Source organism: Callorhinchus milii, unplaced genomic scaffold (assembly GCF_018977255.1).
Source record: "Callorhinchus milii isolate IMCB2004 unplaced genomic scaffold, IMCB_Cmil_1.0 Scaffold9, whole genome shotgun sequence".
NCBI classification, from domain to species: Eukaryota; Metazoa; Chordata; class Chondrichthyes; order Chimaeriformes; family Callorhinchidae; genus Callorhinchus; species Callorhinchus milii.
In genome coordinates this window covers 15901344-15924052 of record NW_024704750.1, presented here as the reverse complement: position 1 = coordinate 15924052, position 22709 = coordinate 15901344, and positions in this window count along the sequence as shown.

Genomic DNA, 22709 nt, shown 5'->3' with positions numbered 1-22709 from the left:
CCTGACCATTTCCCCCCTGCTCGGGTCCTGACCCAACTGTACAGCGCCTTGGGACGTCCTCCCGACGTGAAAGGCGCTCTATAAATGGAATCTTGTTGTTGTTAATGTATATAATCCTATAGAGCATCTTTGCTGAAGATCTTGACAACTATCACTGTTCAGAACAGTTTACTTTGCAAAAGGAGCTTGTAAGTAAATTCAGGAATTTTAATTATGACTTTACCTAGAGTTACAAACTGGGAAATGGTAATTTTATGCAATGAGTAATAAAACAGTGTTGAATGTGTTCCATTTCCTGCTCATTGGGCCCCTGACTGAGAAATTGCCAGTTTAATCCCAATTTGTGATGAGTTTAAATTAAATACTTGCTTTGATACATCATACCCTTAATCAGGTTGAAACATGTCAAAATGTTTCACACATGAAGTTACTTCGGAGTGTTATATAAGCAAAAGCAGCAGTTAATCTCTGCCACCAACATACTGCAAGGAGCTATAAATTTGAATAAGGAATGAATATTGGCTAGGATACTAGATTTTCCTGTTCTCCTTTTGACAAAGTGCTATGGGATCTTTAATGTTCACTGAATCTTATCAGATTAGGTAGACAAGATCTCAGTTTCATGTCTACAAAGGACAACAACTGATTGGGAAGTTTTATGTGGTGGAGGCGGGGTGGTGTTCATGACCATTAGCAATTATTTGATGCAGCCCCAAATATATCTAAGGTAGGACTTTTACAGCTAACTGTAGATGGAAGCTTTTATCCTGCAAATCTGGATTGGATTTAAACTACAGTAAAACTTATAAATCTGATCTGTATCAATCGTAAAATTGCTTAAGTCATACATCTGGTCAAATCCTGTTCAAGAGATTATATTCTATGCAAATTTGACATAACTCATACTTTGCATAAGCCATATAAAATGTATGGTCCGAACTGGTATGACATATGTGAGGTTTACTGTAGTTCCAAGGGGTGAATGGACAGTGTGCTTGTGCTGTTCGTTCTCCTGTGAGAAAATTGTTTAACAGTGGAATAATCATTTTCAAGGTATAGTCAATCTGGGGGAGTGCTCAGCTTCTGGTGGGAGGTCTTGACCCCACTAATATACCACTTACCGTGGGTGGAGAGGAAACGTGCAATAATCCAGGACTGGCAAAATGTGCTGAACAAAACTGAATTAAAATACATTAAACCCTAATCCTTTCCAGTATTGCAAAAAAGATAAGGGCACAATAGATGTTTCGCAAAGTGATTTTTCATCAGGTACTTTGTGTTGACGGTTCAATCAGTTAATATCATGTTACGCTGGACTGACCTTTTTCTGTGGCAGCTGGGGACTACTGGGTAGTTGAAAGAACCACTTAAATGGTGCTGAGCTGTAAATGGAGAAAGCAAAGATTACCCTCTGTTCTCCCTTTAGTCTGTGATTGATTTTTTTTCACACAAGTCAAACGAGAAATGTCTCTGAAAATTTAGCCCAGCCTGACAAATTTATAGGCAGCAGCAGGCAGAAAGGCAATCTCCCTCCCTCCACATAGGATTAGATACATCAAAGAGACATGGTCAATGTCTAGGGAGATAGAACAACTGAATGTTGTTTCACACAGTGTCTTTGGATGCAAGTGAAGAAATGAGCTATTGAGTTTTGGTATAAATGGCATCCACTCAATCAAGTCTTAAGTTTACTAAATAGTTTTAAATGTTTAATTTTTAAAGTACTTTTAACCCCTCCGAGTAGCAATTGAATGCTGAGCTTTATGAACTTAAAGGTTTTGCCTGTATCCCATTCATAAATCTTAAGATTGCTGAGTACAAGTGAATACAGATAACCTTATTGGTTAGTTACACATCTGCAAAGGATTTACATATTGTTGAAACTGGAGAATTAAGTCGAAGGAAAATCTTAGCAAGTGGTAAATTGACGAGTGAACTTAATATTGCATTCCAACATGCTGAAACCATTGTAGAGTTACTATGTTCTTGCTCAACACAACATATATGATTCACTACACCCACTGCAGATCCTAAGCCTGCATTCCATCATACCAAAGTGAAAGATCACATTTTTCGTTATCTCAGAACTGCAGATGTCATTTGCACTGTCAGAAATTAAATGCAAAATTAAAGGAACTACATAGCTATGTAAAGGAACTGCAGCATGATTAAATTCACCAAAACGTTAGGGAATTTGATAACCACAGCCGGCCTGAATAATGTGGTTTTAACATTCTCTCCTTGTGGTTTGCTTAAGCCTTGCATCTTTTGCATTTGATGGTGTATTTATATAGCCAGATACTTAAGTGACGGCTTAAATCTAAAGAAGAGGAACATTTAAAACATGTTAACAGAAATATCTACAATGAAGTCTATTAAAAATTAAATCCATCTGCACGTGGGTGCCCCATGAGCAAAGTTTGAAGGCCTTGAGTGAACTGCTGGTGCTGTTTGTAGTAAAGTAAGCATGGATCACCAATAGAGTCTGCTGTACTCGCTAATTCATTGGACCAGTTGCATTCCAATTGCCAGTGGTTACAAGACTCAGCCCTAGCCGGTGTTCATTGTCCACTTCAATCTAAGTCAGAGAGACATTTGTGGGTTAATATAATGAGCAACATTAAAATTTGATACCCGAACAGTTATATCAGTCATTTTGCTCTAGATTTGGATAATACAAATATAACCTATGTGTAATCAGAATAGTTACATTTTAAATCTATTGAGTAACACTTTCTTGGTGGTACTGTTTATTGCAAGTACTAGAGTTGTTGTGATAGGTATGTTTTTAATCTATAAGACAGTGACAAGAATGTTCATTTTCTTGATCTATCCCCCTTCAAAGATGAGGTAAAACCCTAACCCAGAATGAATTTGGTCGGATTTCCCATACAGTGGTTTAAAGTTTATTTCACTCCAGGTAGTTCAAGGTGGCTTGCTTTGGAATTATTGTAGGTAAAAACCACATGCAAGCCTTTGTCTCATTTTAACATCTATAACAGCTGGGTACATTTACAATACACTATTAAAATCAACATTGGAAACCTACATAATTAAAAGGATCCTTTTATTGAAGGTGACTTACAAGACTACACAGTGAAGAGCAGTGAAACAGTTTTTTTTACATAAACATGAGCACACTTTTATCAGCAGTTACTTGTTCGACTTGCTGCGGTATTTGTCCGTTTTTAACATTCCATTCATGCATTTGCATATTGATCTGGTATGTTTGATAGATGCATTAAAAGGGTTTCCAGCTTCATTAAGTCTTCAGTGGAGGGGTGTCAAGTTGCAGCAATTTCAATGTGGGAGTCCAGGGGTGGGAATGGGAATGCCGAGAATTTCACTGGAATCCTAATAAAACGGCCCATTGATTGATCCATAATGGCTTTTGTTTGGTCTCCCGGCATGGGTTTTGGACCAGTCATGAAAAACAAAAGTGTCTGGCCTGAAGGAAATGCACACTTTGGCAATTTTTGCATCCTGCGTTGCTGGGACAGGTTGCAGTATGCCCTTTCCCATGCCAGCTGCCAAAGGAATCCAATGATTTTTAAATGAAGATTATTAAAATCTTGTAGGTGGATCGGATGGTATATCGCGTTACTGTACTGACATTCCAGACTCGACAAACTTTGGTTTCAAGTTGATGTTTGCTGTGTGGGGCAGAGGGTCATGGGATGCAGTGTGTCTTGGAGCAGGGCTGGCTATCCTAATATTGTAGGCATGGCAAACCATCTGTTTGCTCATGCAATGGCATCACATTGGCTAATACACACACTAAGCTGCCAATGTAGCAAAATCTGCTGGGGAGAAGGGTTATGTTTGAGAGCTTTCCTGATTACCTACCTTATGTTCCTGTTTCCTCCTTGTCATCCTTGGCTCTCTCTGCTGACAGGAAGCCATCTACTGCTATGGCTGGATGTAGTTTTAGCCAACAGTTGTATCTGGTGAGAAATTGCACTTTAAGAAAGTAAACGGAAAACAAATCAATACAATAGAAAAATCTGATGACATATTTAGGAAGTTACATACCCATAATGTCCTGGTCATTACATGATTATAGTAGTAGTAATAATAATAATAATCCTTGCATTTGATATAGCACCTTATCAGGTTGTTGAGACATCCCAAAGTGCTTCACAGAAATTATGTTACTCAATAAGATCGGGGTCCTCAGCCTTGAAAAGGGATGACTGAAATGGATCTTACTGAGATTTGAAATAGGATTGAAAAAGTAAACCTAAAACAATAGTTTCAAATACTCCTAAGCAGCAGGACAAGATGGCACAGGTTCAGGGTTGCAAAGGCAACTTCAGGACAGCCACCAGAAAGTATTTCTTTACACAGAGAATAATAATGATGGGAATGGGTGACCAGGAAGGGTTGAGGCTGGAATGCTGGATTTATTCCAGAATCAGCTTGATGCTGGGATGGGAGGGCTGGTATTCTAAAAGGATGAGATCAAAATCAGCTTTAAGACCATGAGGAATGTTTGGCCTATGGCTTGTAGATTTTAAGGGAGAACTATAACCTAGATTGAATTTTAACTACTTACCCACAAAATGACTCCTGCAAATATTCTGTCTGAACTGTGTAGAGTTCGACTGAAGGGATATGGAGCATGTTTTCAAGATCAAAAAGTATGATTGCTTGACTTTTGTGCAATTTACTGGTGAACCAACAAGATTAATTAAGCCTAGTGGGTCACATCACATAGACTAATCAGACAATTCCCTAGAGCAAATAGAATTGCCTAGGTTCTTAATTAGCCCCTGCCATCACGTGGTAAACATGACTGTTAATCGTCTTTTCACTTTAAACACAAACGCTTTGCGAGTTTGGCTTGCTCCATTTGTGCTTTACAGAACTATGAAGACTGCTGAAAGGGTTGGGAGTTTGCCATAAGAGTGGATGACCCTTCTTTGTTTTTCTGTTCTTTGTTTTTTTAAAAAAAAATCTTGTTTCTTTGTAGGTTTTCTGTCTATCAACAACAACTCATATTTATATAATAACTTTTGTGTAATTTAATGTATCAAAGGCTTGGCAAATGTAGCGATGGATGTTGGGCAGGAAAATAAAACATTTACAAATGTTATCCAAAAGCACGATCAAAAAAATGCGTGTGTTTTTTTTTTGGTGGGGTGGGGTTGAAGATGGGGAAAGAGGAAGCTGACTTGTAGATTTGGAAGAGAGTTCCAGATATGTTGGTGGTTGAATGATGAGTGAAAAGAGTGGGCATGAGCACGATATGAGTTGGAATGTAGAGTTGGAGACGATTGTGTAGAGGTAGTGGTAGGATTTGAAATTTGCTCTACTAAATAGATGTAGAAGAATTGAGTGAAGGAGGAAGAAGGTTTACCTTGTTAACTGTACAAACTCAGTTGACTTTTTGATCTTCATATTTCACAACTTTTTGATTGCATATCTCTCGGGTAGAGAAACATCTGCTGTAGGCTAGTTTCAAGTGGCATCGACTTGTAAACCGTGTAAGTGTGTATGACCAGAGAATTCTTGTCATTATAATAAGGTGCAGACACAGAAATCATTTGTTCTCCTTAAATGTATATGAGGTCCGATGGCTCATGTTGGTAATAATATTTACCGTGTAAATTGGTAGAGTGTCAGATATTCAATCCTTGGTTGGGTGTCTCATTAGTTCTCTGCTGGGCAGCTAGATTGAGTAATCCAGGAGGCCAACCATTCCAATTTGGGGTCATAATAACTCGTCACAAGGAAGGGAGTGCTGGCAGCAGCAACGGAGCCTTGGCTCAAACCTGCAATTATTCTGTCAGCACAAACTTTGCTGTCTCAGGAACCTGGCTTCTCAAAGGAACATTCGACAATTCTTCCCGTTCAGAGTTTACTGATACTTGGTAAAGCCCTGACTTGCTGGAAACCTGGATGTTCTTCATTTCAGCAATTAAATAGTGCAGCAGACACACTGGAGTAATATAAGACAAGGGAATGCCGTTGATCACATTTGCTTCTTAACACATGGTTACCATTATGATCAAAGACTTTCTTTTCCTCTCTCTCTCCTTTCTTTCTTTGCTTCCCTCCTTCCCAGTCTCTGGTGAGTTTTTACTGATTGTAAATACTTGACGGTGACTGAAAAAACAATGGGCTGTGAGCAAACTGAAAACTGATCAATCACAGTCAACCCACAATACTATTCCCTGAGAGATGCCTTCCCCTTTAACGTTCTGTTTACTAATTCATATGAACCTTTCTTCACCCTATGCTCTCAATGGATGAATTGATTGGTTTCAATTTAGCAAAATGGGATTTTGCTTTTAATTTTAAATCCTGGTTTGAGATGTAAACATCCTTGTTCCAGTCATTTGTTACATTTTTGTAGAGCAAATTTCAAATCCTACCACTAACTCTACACCACAACAACAAGATTACATTTGCATAGCGCCTTTCACGTCTGGAGGACGTCCCAAGATGCTAGACAGTGTACAGCATTTGTACACAATCGTCTCCAACTCCACATTCCAGCTCATGTTCTCCGCTGCTCATCCCCACTCTTTTCACTCATCATCAGTAGCATTCAACCACCATGACATCTGGAACTCTCTTCCAAATCCACAACTCAGCTTTCTCTTTCCCCATGTTCAACCCCACCTCCACAAAAAAAACATGCATTTCTTAGACCGTGCCTTTAGTTAACATTTGTAAATGTCTTATATTCCTGCCCAACATCCATCGCTACATTTGTCAAGCTCATCGATACATTAATTTACATGAAAATTATTATATAAATATGAGTTGTTGTTGATAGACAGAAAGCCTATAAGGAAACAATTTTTTTAAAAAACAAAGATGGACAGTGGAGCTACGTTTTGAGGACAGGCTCTCTTGACTATATAAAAAAAAGTCTATACTATAGACTAAACTACAGAAAGTACTTCTCTCATAACAACTGGGCAATGTTGTTCAGTGTGAAAAAAACATAAATCCATTATAAATGGATAATCTTTTCCACCAGTTACCCGACTCTTGTCAAAATTTTAATTTTATTTCAATTTCAGTCATTTGGAAAAACATGATCATCGGGAAAGTAAAAATTACTCCTCAAAATTGAAATGGAACTTCATAAAAAAAGATGGAAAAAATGTCAGCCTCTTTTTTTAAAAAAAATACCTGTGGTGGGGTTTGGCTATTGTGTACTTGTGTTCTATTAACAGGTTATGATTTACATTTGGAATCAATTATGGCAAAAGCTATTAGATATGTCGACCTTTCTCCAGAACAAGATGTTAAAAGTGCTGAATGTTGCTTTTTTTTCTTTTTTTTTTATCTTTGCCAATTTTCTTTCCTCTGTTCCAGACATTTGGCTCCTTTACCCCCTCCTATTGGAGTATAGTCTTCCTCTGGTAGCTAGCCTGAGTAACTGTGTTCTACTAGTATGAATCAAAGTCTCAGCCGACTCCAAGAAGACTGTGGGTCAAATCTAGTTCTTTCCCAGTCTTTACGTCTCAGAATTGTCGAATTTTCCTTTGAGGACTCAAGTTCCCGAGACTTTGCTCGCAATAATGCTGTTCACTGTCCATTCCTATAAAGTTGCAATTCCTTTCAACACACTGTGTGCTTTGAAGGACATCCTGCAATTATTATTAAATTCAGATCAAGGGGGCATAATCTTAAATTTAGAACAAAGCAGGTTGAAAAGGGAATATTTTATGAAAACCTTTTATCCCCTTAGCTCAAACCAGGCCCAATGGGCAAGGGGACAGTGTGCTGTCCAATCACTCAGGAGACAATTAGTTAACAGCAAAATAATCATTTCCACAGTTCATGCCAAGCTGGTAGAGTGCTCAGATACCCACAGGATCTCGTATGAAATGATCATTCTGACAAACGTGACTGCATTAAATAAACTGTTGCTGTGTTTCACAACAAACCACTAGAACTTTGTAAGTCAGTTTTTCAGTGATGATGATTTTATTTGTTGCTTTATCGCCAGTGCAGTCTCAAACCCAAGATGAGCAAACTGGATGTCACAATTAATGTGACAAATCTGTTTTACAATGGTAATAAAGAGGTTTATTTTTAGAATGTAAATATTTATATTGGTTGTTGGGTTGAATTTGTGTATTGTTTATGGGATGGGGGTGAGGTTGTTGTGCAGAATATATGATTCCCATCACATTAGACTTTGGGCTCTCCTGGCAGAATGTTCCATTTGGTCGTGGAGTCCTGTAGCTCAGTGGTTAGAGCACTCGCTTTGCAAGTGAGAGACCTGAGTTCAATTCCAGGCAGGGCGAAACCTTGGGCAAGTTTCCTTACTCCACACGCCTAATAATAATCCCTCCAAAACCAAAAACAATAATAAATCGGTCATTTTCAATCTACGACTGTTTGTGGGACATTGCTGTGCGCAATTGGCTGCCGCGTTCACCCACAAATATACAGTCAATTCACTTTACAGTGTGTTCTGTAAAGCGCTTTGGGACGTCCTCCCGACGTGAAAAGCGCTATATCAAATGCAAGGATTATTATTATGATTATTATTATAAATTATCTACAGTACTGATTTACCAGACCAAGTAACTTGGTATTCAAGTACACTTGAATTCTTCATTATTAGAACTATTTCCTTTTTAAATGTACCACTGTGCTGATCCTCCAGCTTGTTCAGGTAACATTTTGCCGCCAATATGTGGGTGCGATTTTTTCCAATTAAATAAAATATGGACTCAAACTATTTTGTATCAGTGTTTGTGATTACAGGAATGCGAGTTGTGTTTCAAAGAACAGGATGTGAATGAACATACTGTATGTGTGTACAGTTTGTACCATACCAGTTATTAACAAATTGATCATGGAAATTGCACTGTAGAAAAGGCCATGCGGGCCATCAAGTGATTTAATCAATGGCTTACATTTCTGGAGGTTTAAAGTGGATAATTAATCAGTTCTAACTTTGTGTGTGTGTGTATTGTAACTAGTGTATTTTAGATGACATGATGCAGTCCATTGGTAATGGAGATTGGTGAAATTCCCAGTGGTGGTTGCTGGAAGCCAAATATTACCAGAGAATTGATTCTGAGCAGCTAAATAGTAAGCCCAAGTAGCCCCTGTGCTTTAATCTAGTTGTATTTAGTCCAAGAACAAGAGACAAACTTTCTCTAGAGACTTTCTAAGCCACTTTGCATATTTCGGTACTGGGTGGATATTGAACTTGTGGAATGATTTCAGCGACTGTATCTAGAATCTTCCCATCAAGCCTCTCCATCCACCTATTATGTGTAACTTTTTCTGTCAGTTTCTTATCTAGCTTATTTCAACTATTAAGGCAAGATTCCACAAAACTTCTGAACTCCCCTCCCCTCCGAAACATTAAGTAAAGCTCCAAAGGTTAAATCTAGCTTTGCATTCTGCATTATTAAATCCCTGACCTAATCTCTCTCTTAGATTTCTCTGGTTGTATGCCATACATGGATAAACATTGCTTCCTGTTGTTCTGATCTCTGTACCTGGCGAGTGTGAAGGCTGGTAAGACAAGCTGCTGACAGGTGCTGAAGTTTAAAACTTAATATACATTGTAGGTTAGAAAATAAATTTAAAAAAGAAAACAGTCCAACATCTCCTGAACATGCACAAGTAGAGATTTCATTTTGATGTACACATGAGGGAATTAAATCTCTGGCACAGACTAGTTGGGCCGAATGGCTTGTTTCTGTGTTATACAATCTAGGTAAATCTTTGTAGCTTGGCGGCAATATAGGCAAATGATTTTGCAATACTCTTCCATTAAAGGAACATCTGGTTTCATATTTTAATCATAGGTTTGAAGTCTCACACATTTTGAAGTTGACATTATGCTACTCTGTGACCTGATGGTTCCCCACTTCTCCGCTCGTCCCCTCAGCACAGCTAACTCAGGACTGCTCCACGTCCCCAACCACTCTGCTCTACCATTGGTGGTTGAGTTTTTAGTCATTAAGTCCCCAACCTCTGGAGCCTCTATCCCACTTTGGATCTTTAATTCCGTCTTAAAACCACACTCATGGTCACCTCCTCGCTCTGCGTTCAACCCCGCCACTATGAAACTTAATCCTATGTGAACGTCATTATATAAATGCAAGTAATTACTGTATTTGTTGTAAAGTATGAGTGTTAGAGTGATTTGCTTTTAAAAAAAATTACCCAAATGGAAACTTAAAAATAAAAGAATTATTTATATATTAATGTAAATTATAATCTGTTTTTGGCATAAATTGTATTTGTTATTTTATGTTCAAACTGCTTTATCCCTGAAAGAAACAGCAATCCATTTTATTGTAGATCATTTCTATAGTGCTCAGTCTGATATTTGGTTCTACTAAGTGGTGCTTATTCCCAAGAACCTCTTTCACTGTACACTCTATTTGATGATTGACTTGTGTTTTTCTCTATAATCATCCATGCCACTGGTAGGTAACGCTAAAGAATAACGGGCTTTAGTGAATGGATTAACCGTTTTTCTGGAACCCTTTGGTGTGTGGATAGGAAGCTGAAAAAAGGAGGGCAATAAAATCTAAGGTGATTAATCGAATGACTTATCTTTAGGAATCACTGTAAATCACTCAAGCTCTGTTGCAATTTCTGCCCATTTAGTAAAAGATGAGATAAGGATTCAGGAGTCTTTTGTTTTTGTTTCTGAAAGAGAAATTTGTGCTTTGCTTTTCCGGCTACATCAGTAAATTCCTCTTGCATGATATCCACTGCTCTTTTCCCCTCTTTAGGTGGATTAGCCCATTACAAGATGAGGAATTTGTTTTCCTCTTCCCCCTGTGAAGTCCAATCAGGTTTGTGAAATGCTGAGGTATCCGATTTCAACAGCTTTCACACGTTTCCATCTGTCGGGCATTAAAGTTCAACTTGATATACACAAACCTTTACAACACGATTCAGCCTCCCCACTCCCCCACGCCCCACCAATTATTTTTAAAAATAGCCCAACGTAACTGAGAATACAATTGATTACTTGGAAAAAAAAGTGTCTTGCTGGTTGAATGTGCATCTTAACTGAAGTGCATGCTTCTGAACTATTGTTTAAACCGCAGTTTCCCTTGAATATTTTTGACACCAGTTGTGTTATGTGACATATATTAAGTAGAGAAAAACAGCTGATCACAGTCAAACCAGCCTGCAATATGTTCTGCCAAGTACAGAACATAACACACAATATCTCATTTTGATGACAGGGCAAAGGTGCATTATATTTCGATATATCGATATAAGAATAATACATGCACAGAATGTACCTGCCTGGAAATCCTGTATGCCATAGAATATATTTTTCCCCATTGGACCATTGTTATCCACTAAAATTGTTAACAATATTTCTCTTTCATAAACTCTTATCGCACCAATTGCTAACTTAAAGACGTTCATTTAACAGTGCATTCTTCACTCTCGTTGTGTTGCTCCATTTCTTTCTTTAATATATAAATTTAATGTGTTCAATTTTTGTCTAATTTTCTGCCCAAGAGTATTTAGCTCTCTATTCGTGCTCTGGACGCCTCATTCTGGAATTGTGATTCTGAGTGCTTTGGTTGCTCTCTGGGACTTTGCCCGCATAGCCATCGTTCATGTGTGAATCTTGACATTGAGTGTGTTGGCAGGCTACTCGACAATAGACAATAGCCTGTCCTCTCCTCAGTTAGCTGCCACATATGCGCACAACCAGTAGTAGATAGTGTTGTAGAGGGACCAGAAGCAGGAACCCTAGCTGGTTTTACCCTCTCTAATATTGGAAAGCCCATCAAGCTGCCTCTGTCCCACAAACAGTTGTGGATTGAATGACCATTTTTAAAAAATAATAGCACCATCAGGGCTGTCCTATGTTGTTGTTGTTCATACAAAGATAGCTTGGTTCACTGTTGGACTGACTCTGCAAAAGATCTCGAGATTGTCAGGTAAAACAGGTGGGCCAATTCGTGGGGGTGCCACAAAACATAAAACATCGACTTGTTGGAAAAACATTGTCCTCCTTAAATGGAACATCTAAACAAGGCTGTGTTTGTAAGTGCACGGATGTTTCATACTTTTTGAAGCCTGAGTTCCCGTGAATGACTCCCGATGCTCCTCTACCCAGCAGCCTGCACGGGGTAGTGAGCATCGGGAGCCATTCATTGGGGTGCTCTGAAAATTTCCTGATTTCCCATATAGCCAGTCAGTCCCTGGCTGGGTCTAATTTGCAGTATTTCTTAACTTGATCCTTCAGTAAGGAGACTGAGTTAGCCTTTGGGGAACTCCCTTTTGGAAGCCAGAAGTACCCAATACTGCTCCAACTTGATCTGTTTCCGGAGTGAAGTTCTTGTTCAGTCCAATGGTAATTCAAGAAAGATCTCTTATTCAGGAATACCTCAAATATTATTATTATTATTAGACCCTAAGGTATAGGAATATTTGTACTCTGCTATAAATTCCAATGTACTTAAAAGTTGTACATGTACAAGAGATTTTGAAATGTGAATGAACATTTTTAGGAATATTCTAGGGTTACACGGGAATATTAACCAGCTTTTCTCTTTCAGATACTGATTCACTAATTATGTATTTCAGCATATTCTTTTTTATTGTAATAATAATGTATCATGTTGTATGAATAAGATGTGAAACAATTCTTTTGTTCTAGACTATCAAATAATAGTCCATTTTTATCTTAGACTATTCACTGAACTTATTGAACATTTTTTTTCAATTATCCAAGTGTGTCCATTGTAGCCAAAAGGAGCATAGTTATCACATTCTAACATACACCAGCTGCATGTTTTTTTCCCCCCCTCACACACAACGAGAAACTCAAACTAATAGTCATTGTACAGATGTAGTGTGTTTATTGAAACACAAAATCCGACTCGTGCAAGGAACTGATAGCTTCTGCACAATAGTTATTTGCATCTGTTTGTAGAGCTATTGATGCTTCAAATTTGAGAATGAATGATGTGTAGTAACCCATCACAATTCAGCTGCACAATAAAATGCAGCAGAGCCTGTTTCAGTCGTCAACAACAACAATTTGCATTTGTACAGTGCCCCTCACGCAAGGTAGAGTCCCAGAACCCTTGACAGTGCCCTTTCACAAAGACTCACCAATGTGTCAATATGTGTTTAAATAGAGGCACAATCATCTATTGTGTTCACTGCGCAAGGGCTAATTAAGAACCCATGCAATTTTTCTGTGCTCTGAGGGAATTGTCTGGCTAGTTCTGTGTGATGTGACCAGAATAGGTTCAATTAGTCTTGTTGGTTCAACAATAAATTGGTACTGAAAATAATTTTCATATACTTTTCAAACTGGGGTTGTACTGGATACCATAGCATTAGTAATCCGTGTAGGTCTGTGTGCTATATAATAATCCTTGCATTTGATAAAGCGCTTTTTCACGTCTTCTAGACATCTCAAAGGGCTTCACAGAATGCACTGTAAAGTCAGTTGACTGTGTATTTTCCAGGCAAAACGCGGCAGCCAATTGAGCACAGAATTCTGCACAGCTAAATTTCTGTTTCTGCCTTTCTCTTGCAGTAAAACAGCAGGTAAAGATTTTAACCCGCTGAGTAGTAGTACATTGATTTTTTTATACACTTAACTTCTCAATATTTATGTTGCTTAATAATTTCAGTCATGTGCCTTGACATGTACCTGTCAACCTCTCAACATATAGGTGTTTGAAAATGGCAAGTGTTTTTCAGACCTATGATAAGATGAGAAGCATATTAATATCTTTCCCTTCTCCAACTGCCTCCCCCCCATCCTATTGTGTAAGTCCTGTGGGGGTAGATTCTACATTAAGGGTGTGCAGATGCCTTGCTGACTCTAAGTCAATTTTGCTTGAACTGTCCATAACAGGCAGGTGATTTTTCCTCCATGAATGGAAGCACGTAGCCTTCAGTTCTACTTTCTGCCTGCTGATACAGTACTGTCAAGATCGGGAGCTTTTTATCTGAGGATCTTTGGTCGACACTAATACCGCCTCTGCGATCTTCACTGTTGCATTTAAATTTGCCGTATTCAGATTAATTGCTAGCATTCTTACAAGCAGGTTGTAAAGAGGAAATGAGGCTTCAGAAAAGATTGATCAAGTAGTTTCTAAAATGCTATTCTATTAACCTTATAAAAATATTTTAAGGATTTCAAGAGACTTTAAAATATGAGTTTCAAATATTTTAAAAAAGCAGGATTAATTACGTTTGCCCACAAAAAACAGTCACTCCACTTTACTGTATATTATTATTATTTAAATCTGTAAAGCACTCTGAGATATCCTCCTGATGTGAAAGGTGGTATACGAAATGTAGCTATTATTGATTCGTCATTTGTCTTAGTGATGTTTGTGGAACAGTACTGGTGTGGATTAGCTGTTGTGTTTCCTGACATAACAGTCACTACACTTCAGAGTAAGTTACAGTGCAATGCGCTTTGATGTGATAAGCTACTATATCAAATGTAAATATTTATTGTAAAAATGGTGAATTGTGTAGTTGTTGTTCAGATATAATGCAGCCTAAATAGCAAAAGAAGTACACGGATATCGTTGATGCCTGCAGATAATGATGTGATGGAAAGGAGAAATAAAGCTGCCATGAAGTGAATGATGCAGTGCTGTCAGTGCATTACAACACGATGAAACCATAATTTTCTTCATACACTAGTTGATAATGCCAAGGGACTGTTTATGTTGAATAAAATCATCATTCTCAGCAAATTGATTTCTCGAGGGCTGCAATTTAAGCCATAATTGGAGTCTCTGGAATCGACATGCTGGGTCCTTTTACAACACTACCTGCTAATCTCTTCTAATTTTTTTTATCAAGTTACCTTTCTTGCTGCCATTCTTGGGTTGATTTCTGGATCACTGTTCTGTGTTTCTGTGTACCAGCCTCTCTTGTTCTCTGCTGTGCAATGTCTCTGGGTTAAGCATTGGTAGAAATGGTCTAAAAATAGTCCTGAAGAAACATTTTGACATTATGAAAGTGCTAATTTAAGAAGTAATTTGCATGTTTTTGAAATTGAAGCAAAAGCTTTGTTGTTGATTTGAAATCAGATAGTTGGATTGCGCACGCACTTAGGGCCGAACTGTGTGACTTGTGTTAAGGGGTTGTTGCAACGTCTTACTCAACTGACCCAACATTAAGTTCAGATGAAGGACTTTTGCACACTATCAGTTCTCATTCACTGAGTAATTTTGTGTAAGTTTCACATTTATCAAATGAAGTCCTGTCCTATAAACATTAATTTACAATTTGAAGAAAAGAATGTTCTTGGTATCTTTTGAGTGTGTTCGTTTCAGTCTTCTTAAAATGTGCCAAAATGGAAAGTTGTAGAAAGCAACCTCAATCCTGTAGTTTAGTGATTAGAACACTCTCCTCGAAGCGATAGGACCTGGGTTTGATTCCCAGGCAGAGTGAAACATTGGGTAAATTTCCTTACTCCACATTCCTTACACAAACTGCTGAGCAGCAAGTAGGTGCCCGGCTTTTAGCTGATTGGCGGATTGCTTTTCCGTGGTTAATAAACCCGGCAAAAAAATAATAATAATTTGATTACCCGATCCACAACTGTTTGTGAGACACTGCTGTGCGCAATTGTCTGCCGGGTTTCGCTCACAAAAATATTCAGTCAATTCACTTTACAGTATATTCTGAAGTGCTCTGAGACGTCTTGAAGACATGATAAGGTGCTATATCATATGCAAGGACTATTATTATAATTATCTATCATAATGAAAGGGACCTCCTCCATGCTGGATATTTCAAATTAGTGGAGGGGGGTGACAAATTAGTTTCATATAATGCTGAAAACGAGATTTGTGGAGAAAAATTGAGGCACGTGGAAAACCAATGCAAGGTAGGAAAATTAAACATTGCATTCATGTCAGGAAAGTGCACCAGAAAGCGAGTCAGGTGGATACATAATACTGGGAAGTTTCCGGTATCCAGGATGTGAGTTGGAAAGGTGCCAGATAGCTTGGAAGCAATTCAAAGAGGCATTTGCAGATATTTGGTGTTCTATTTTGTTGGGTTATTAATTTTCAGGTAATTGTTGTTTGATATTCTACCTGGAGTTGTGAAAGTTTGCATCCTTGCATACTGCCCATCATCATGTCGTTATTAATAGCTAGATTCACTGAATTAGTCACAGGCATTTGGGTACTGAATTTCATTTACAGTTGGTGGTCAGTGCACATGATCTATTGCATACACTTGATCCTCTTCTCAAATGATTTACTGTAAATATTTGATGCTGGTTGGAGGTTGCACAAAATGTACTGTATTGATTTCCAAATCTAGATGATACAACTGGATTGTATACAACAATTCAAACTGACGCTCCAATATATACCACATAATTTGAAAGTTTAAAAAAGGACATATTGCTGCTACAAAGTAACAGTGAAATAGGACTGGTGGCATGAATTTATGTATGAATTCAAGTATGAATTTTCCTACGTTGCAAATGTGTTTTGGTTGCAAGTCTTTTCACTGTGTTCTGTAAAGCAGCTAGAAAGTCAAGTTGGCTCTTACCTGGAGCAAACTATAATGGACGAGCTCTGGGTGATGGCTTCAGTGGGGATGAATTGGTTCTGGTTGTGTCATTGCAAATAGCAAAACCACTAATCGCTCCTTTATCAGTTTAAGAATGTAGAGGAATGAAGGAGTGTATAGACGTGGCTTCAACTGAGTGAGGAATATCTTAGATCATTGGTAAAGGGCAAGTGACATTGGGAGGTTGGAGCAAAAAAAATAGGCAATTTCTAAACTACAGGTCTCAGCAATTTGTCTTTGCTGTTTGACACACATTACTGCCTTTTTAGTTAGCTGGCTATACTCTGCCTACTCGAGTTTATCCTTAATATAGAAATACTATTATCTTCTTCGACTGTGCCTACGGGCAAACCCACCCCCCCACCCCACACCTTCTCCCTGACTCAGCGTCAAGCTCCGCAATTGTTAAGTGTTCCAATATGCTACCCTATGTGAAGGGTGCTATATAAGTGCAAGCTGTTGGTGTTGTTGGTCAACAAAATAAATGTTTCTTGATAGAATGTTTCAGGATTTATGGCATAAATCTGTGCTATTTTATCATTTCTCCTGATTATTTTTGTTGGCGAACCAACCGAAAAGGTTGATTGATCGAGGTGCCCTCCTTCAGATGAAATGTTAAACCAAGGTCCCATTTGCTCGGTTAGGTGTACATTAAAGTTTCTCCCAGTGTGCTAGCCAATAATGCCCCCAGACAATACTGGTCATTTTTCTACCTGGCTGTGAAAAATTGTTATGTACAAATTGTCTGCTGCATTCGCCTACGGTCGGTAAATTACTTACTTTGACATGTTTGGATGACTTTTTGGTCTGAAATGCTGTACTCTGTCCAGCGCCTTGGGACGTCTTCCCGACGTGAAAGGCGCTATACAAATGTAATCTTGTTGTTGTGATGAGATGCTACATCAAATGCAAGGATTATGAGTATTATTATAAATAGACTGAGGTAGTGGAGGGATGCTGGTATCAGTGGAACCACACCACACCAAGAGTTAGCATCTTCAAGAGAGAAGCACTCAACAACTGTTCATCCCCCAAAACTATGTTTCAAGCATGCTTAATGGGTAATTTCCATGAATAAACAAAAGTGATTGGGATAGAAAGAGATGACACACTAATCCATAAGTGAGGCAGGAGTCAAATTTACATTGTTTCATTTTGTGTTTACAAACCTTGGGTCTGTTTATAATGGTTCTGCCTACATCAAACAATGCTTGTTTAGATAAATCAATTTGCAACTGTCTACATGCTTGTTAGTGCACCTACCTAAAGGAACTGATACGCTAATTCTTTAGGATTTATCCTTTCTGAACCCTGGATTTTGTTTGAAAATATAATCTTTGGAAATGTCTAATCAGAAAATAAGATGCAAACGAAAGTCTTTTCAGAAAGTGATAACAGATTTTGTTTTTTTTCAAAAAGGAAATTAAAATATGAATAAAAGAGAAGATGGGGAAGGTTTGATGAGCTCACCGTTAACCAGGAAATTGTGAATGCCCCTCATCTATTGTCTATCTAAGAGTTAATATGATCCTTATTTTGTAATAAGAAAAATCACACTTAAGATTTTCAATGAGCAAGTTAGGAAAATAGCAAACACCTGCATGGTAGTACTTTGCCCCTGCTGGTTGAAGCTTATGTATTATTCAAGAATTAATATACCATTAGCTTCCTTGGTCATGCCGTGTTAAAGCAGATTTGCCAGTTCCTGCCCTTCCATAGCGGCATGGAAATCCTATGCTGAGGCTAATGCGAGGATTATAATACAGTAGTTTGCACACCGCTGAATAGCATTAGTGCCAACACATCATGGCAGTAATCTGATTTAGCAGCACCGCTGAAGAAATACAGTTCTGTCCCTTGTCTCATTTCTTTAGAAATTTAATGCAAAATCTGCAATGTTAAAGTGCAATTAAAGTACAGAATTTTGCTTTCCAATGCTTATTTTTTTATTGTGCATTTCTCACTCAAAAGGACTTCAAAGCATTCAAATGCTATTGAACATGAAAGCAAGATAGAGTAGAGGGCAAAAATAATTTATTTTAATATCTAATCTGTAGTAAATGAGTTACAGAAGTTGACAGAGAAGAAATCTCACACATTCCCTAAAAACTCTCTCAAATCTCTTAGTTGAGTACGAACCTACAATCTGTATTATTTTACAAAGAGTATTAACCAGCCTTTGCTATCTCCTTTTGTATGGCAGCACCAGAAAGAGGCTTTGTGTATTCAAAAAGAGTACATAGTGAATTGAGGAAGGAAGGCTTTCACTTCACTCCATTCTCTGCCTTGGTGGCTGACTGTGCTTGACTCTGACTGTATTCATTTTCAGCTTATACTTGTTTTGCTTCTGGAGATGGTACATTATTGAACAGGGGCACAGCGAAATCCAAAATGTATATTCTTGACAGTGGATTGGAAAGATATCTGTAGGTCTGAAATCAAAGGATCATCATGTGATAATGTAAATTGTGAACATTGGCCAATTTGCGCTTATTCAGCAAAAAAAAGATCATTTTAGGTGAAAACCATTAAAATATTGTAATGTACCACTGGACATAGAGGGCTATTTATTTGGAAGGGTGGTTGAGACCAAGGTGCTGAATTTATTTTTAAAAAATGTTGCGTGGGTATTCTGGAAGGATAAGATCAAATCTAAAGTCTGTTTTCCTCCATACCAACCTTATTATCTTGTAAATACACAGCGACTTTGCTGGTCACTCTTTAGGTCAGCATTCACTGAATTCCTTTATACAGCAATGCTCTCAAATCTTTTCCTCCATTTAAAGATGTTAATTAATCAATAAATGTTATCGTCTTATAATAAGAATTTGCATAAAATTCACACTGGTTTTGGTATACTTGGCACTGGATTCATCAGACCCTATTTGCATTGCAAACTGGTATCGTACACAGCTGCCAAATGAACCTATGCAAAATGGTGAGTATGGATTTACAATGGTGCCAGCTCCAATATGATAATCCTTGCATTCGCTATAGTGCTTTTCACGTCTTCTAGACTTCTCAAAGCGCTTCACAGAATACACTGTAAAGTGACTTAACTGTATTTGTGGGCGAAACGCGGCAGCCAATTGCGCACAGCAGTGTCCCACAAACAGTCGTGGATTGAAGTGGCCAATTTATTGTTGTTTTTTTTTTCTTGAGGGATTATTATCAGGCATGTGGAGTAAGGACACTTGCCCAAGGTTTCGCCCTGCTGGGAATCAAACCCAGGTCTCTTGCTTGCGAGGCGAGTGCTCTAACCACTGAGCTACAGGACTCCACAATAACAACTGGAGATACAACTCATAAACTGATACCTTAAGGGCTGGTAGCTAGTCAGAGATTCCTGTGTGTGTGTTTATAAAGCTGGCTAAAACACACTGGGCATTGTACATAAGGTATTTCCATTTGTAGTGGTGCTTTGAATTTCAGAAGACATTGGTACACTGCATGTGCATTAACCCTTCTGGTGCAAGAGAGGCAATATTCTTTAAAGTAACCCACACTTATGCCTATTAGAGCTGTAATACCCTCCTCTTCAACCATGCCTTCGTCACCCTCCTGCCCTCCACCCCACAATATTACTCATTTAACGTATGGTAGTGGTAGCTCAAACAGCTCAGCATGAAGCAATGAACTTGAAAGCTCTGGGTTTGAGTCTTTGTAGAGCTACTCAGCCCATCTTTCTTTTGAAATGGAAGAAAATTATCACCAAGTATAAAAATGCTCTCTTAGGGGGAAGATCTAAGTAGGTTTTCTCTAAGGCAAAGCTGGCTTTTTGTTCTGTAAACGTTCTATGATTTTAAACATATAAAGATCAGTTGGTGGATTGGGATAACACAGAGAGAACAAAGAATACCAGCATATTGTTTTAGTCAAAAACATCAAGATAATGAACTTAAATTCTAGTACAATACAACTTACATGTATTTTTACAGCAGCTTTTAAGTTGGAAAGGCATCACAAAGTGCTTGACAATGCTGGTTGGGCACTCAAGCTGAGAGGGGGAGAGCCGTAGGGGGGGGGTGACAGGCAGATTACCAAAAATGTTTTGAAACAGGCCTTGAACGAGGGGAAGGAGGGAACAACTCGGAGAGATTCTGCATTGGAGTTCTAGGGCAGAATGGCTGAAAACCTATTCGCTAGTGGTGGGCGGACAGGCAGGGGGACATGAAGCAGGCCAGTGTTCTCTTACAGCGAAGGGAAAGGCCAGGTCAGTATAGTTGAAGGATGTTGCACAGGTAGAGTGGGACGAGATGATGGAGGGATTTGAAGTGAGAACAAGAATCCGATGGAGGAATGAAAAGCCAATAAAGCCAAGCAAGGATTGGGATGATAAGCTTACGAAGCCTAATGCGGGAGAAGGAATGCCTGCATTGACCTGGATAGCCTGCAGCCTGTGTAGAGAAGAGCTGGGAAGTCCAGTGAGCAGTGCATTGGTATAGTCAAGCCTGGACCTAATAACAAAAGCATGGATGAGGGTCTTCAGCAGCCTGAGGGTAGATCTAGTGGCAAAGACAGGTAATGTTTCAGGGGTGATTGAAAGCTGAGATGGTAAGAGCAAGGATGTGAGGTTTCCATACAGCTATAAATCATACATGCATCCATATCTCTGTTTGTAGATGTGGTTTCGATGTGTGCCTAATTATGCAATACACAGTGCAGAGGGTTGAATCAGGAGTCATTTGTCTTTGCTAATGGGAAAATAAATCAACTATTTGACCCAAGAGGGTACCAAATAGACAACTGTATTAAATTACTATTTGTGAAGCCCTGGTCCAAGACTGACAAGAAGTTGAAAAGTGATACTGCAGCTTTATTAGCTTTCAAATAAGGCAAAGATTCTAAAATGTCATCCAAGCCTTTTTCATTTTCAAGCCAAAAGCAAGAATCTAATTTCTTACAGTTCACCGATTATGGAAGCAAATTGAACCAATCAGAAAAAATATTTCTAATCATCCCTTGTGCATTTTCAAACGGGTTTAGTTTTCTCAATTCTGTAAGTCTCTTGCGGAGCAGAGCATGTAAATTTGTTTCAGAGTGACCACAAATAGTGACATATGGTTATTCACATGGATGAAAAGGAAAAACAATGTGAGTATTATTAATATCCACTGAATGTTTCTAGGCCATGTGCAGGTGGGATCAAACTCTCATCAAAAAAAATAGCACCTTGGATAATGTAGCACAGTGACGTGGGGCTTGAACCCGCAACCTTCTGACTCAAGACAGAGAAAGCAATCAACTAAACAAGGCTAACAATTTATTTGCATAAGAGAAACACTGAAAAAGGACAATCCAGATGTTTGAATGATGAGAGACATGGGTAAGGTAAGGCAAACAGGCTGTCATATCTGGATTGCAAGTGAAGACTGTAGAAAATAGTTTAAAATCAACAAGCCTGAATCAAGTTAGAATCGCCTCCCACCCCAAAATAAACTGAATAGTGGATATGAAGTGCAGGCTCCTAGCAAAGACTGCTGGTACGGTGTCAACAACAAATAAAAACTTCAATAAATATCTGGACAAAAATAAGACTGGAAGTTTGAGAAATGGGTATATAGTAAGATGATGAAATATTCAGCAGGACACAATAAGGTTTCCTGTGCTGTTAAGGCCCAGGGCACACAGTAATGCCTGGGAAACAGAAATTTTAGCACAAAGGGGGGTTAGTCAGCTCATCATGTCTGCCCTGTGCTATTTCCCGACCAAAGCTATCTGCTCCGACCCCATTTCTCTGCTCTTTAATCATACCCTTTTTATATCTTTAATCTCCTTGAGTTGATCACATTGCCTTTTAAATAGTAATTGCCTCCATTTCAATAACCATTTAGAGTAATGTAATCCAGAACCCAATAACTGAAAACATTTCTTCTAACCGCATCCTTTATTCGTTTGGTAATAACCTTGCATTTGTGCATCCTCATTTTTGATTCACCAACCTACAAAAATAATATTTTGCTATTGATCCTTGCAAACTCTTTCATAATTTTCAAGACTTAATAGTTTCCCGTTTAACCTTTTCTGCTCCAGTGAATTCAGTCCCAGTGCTTTAAGCCTTCAGAACTACAGAGGAACCTGGTTATGACATGCTTCATTCCCACACTGGTTTCCTTACAGTGTGCTTGGAGTGCAGACCCTGACATTTAATTTTGAAAATAAAATAA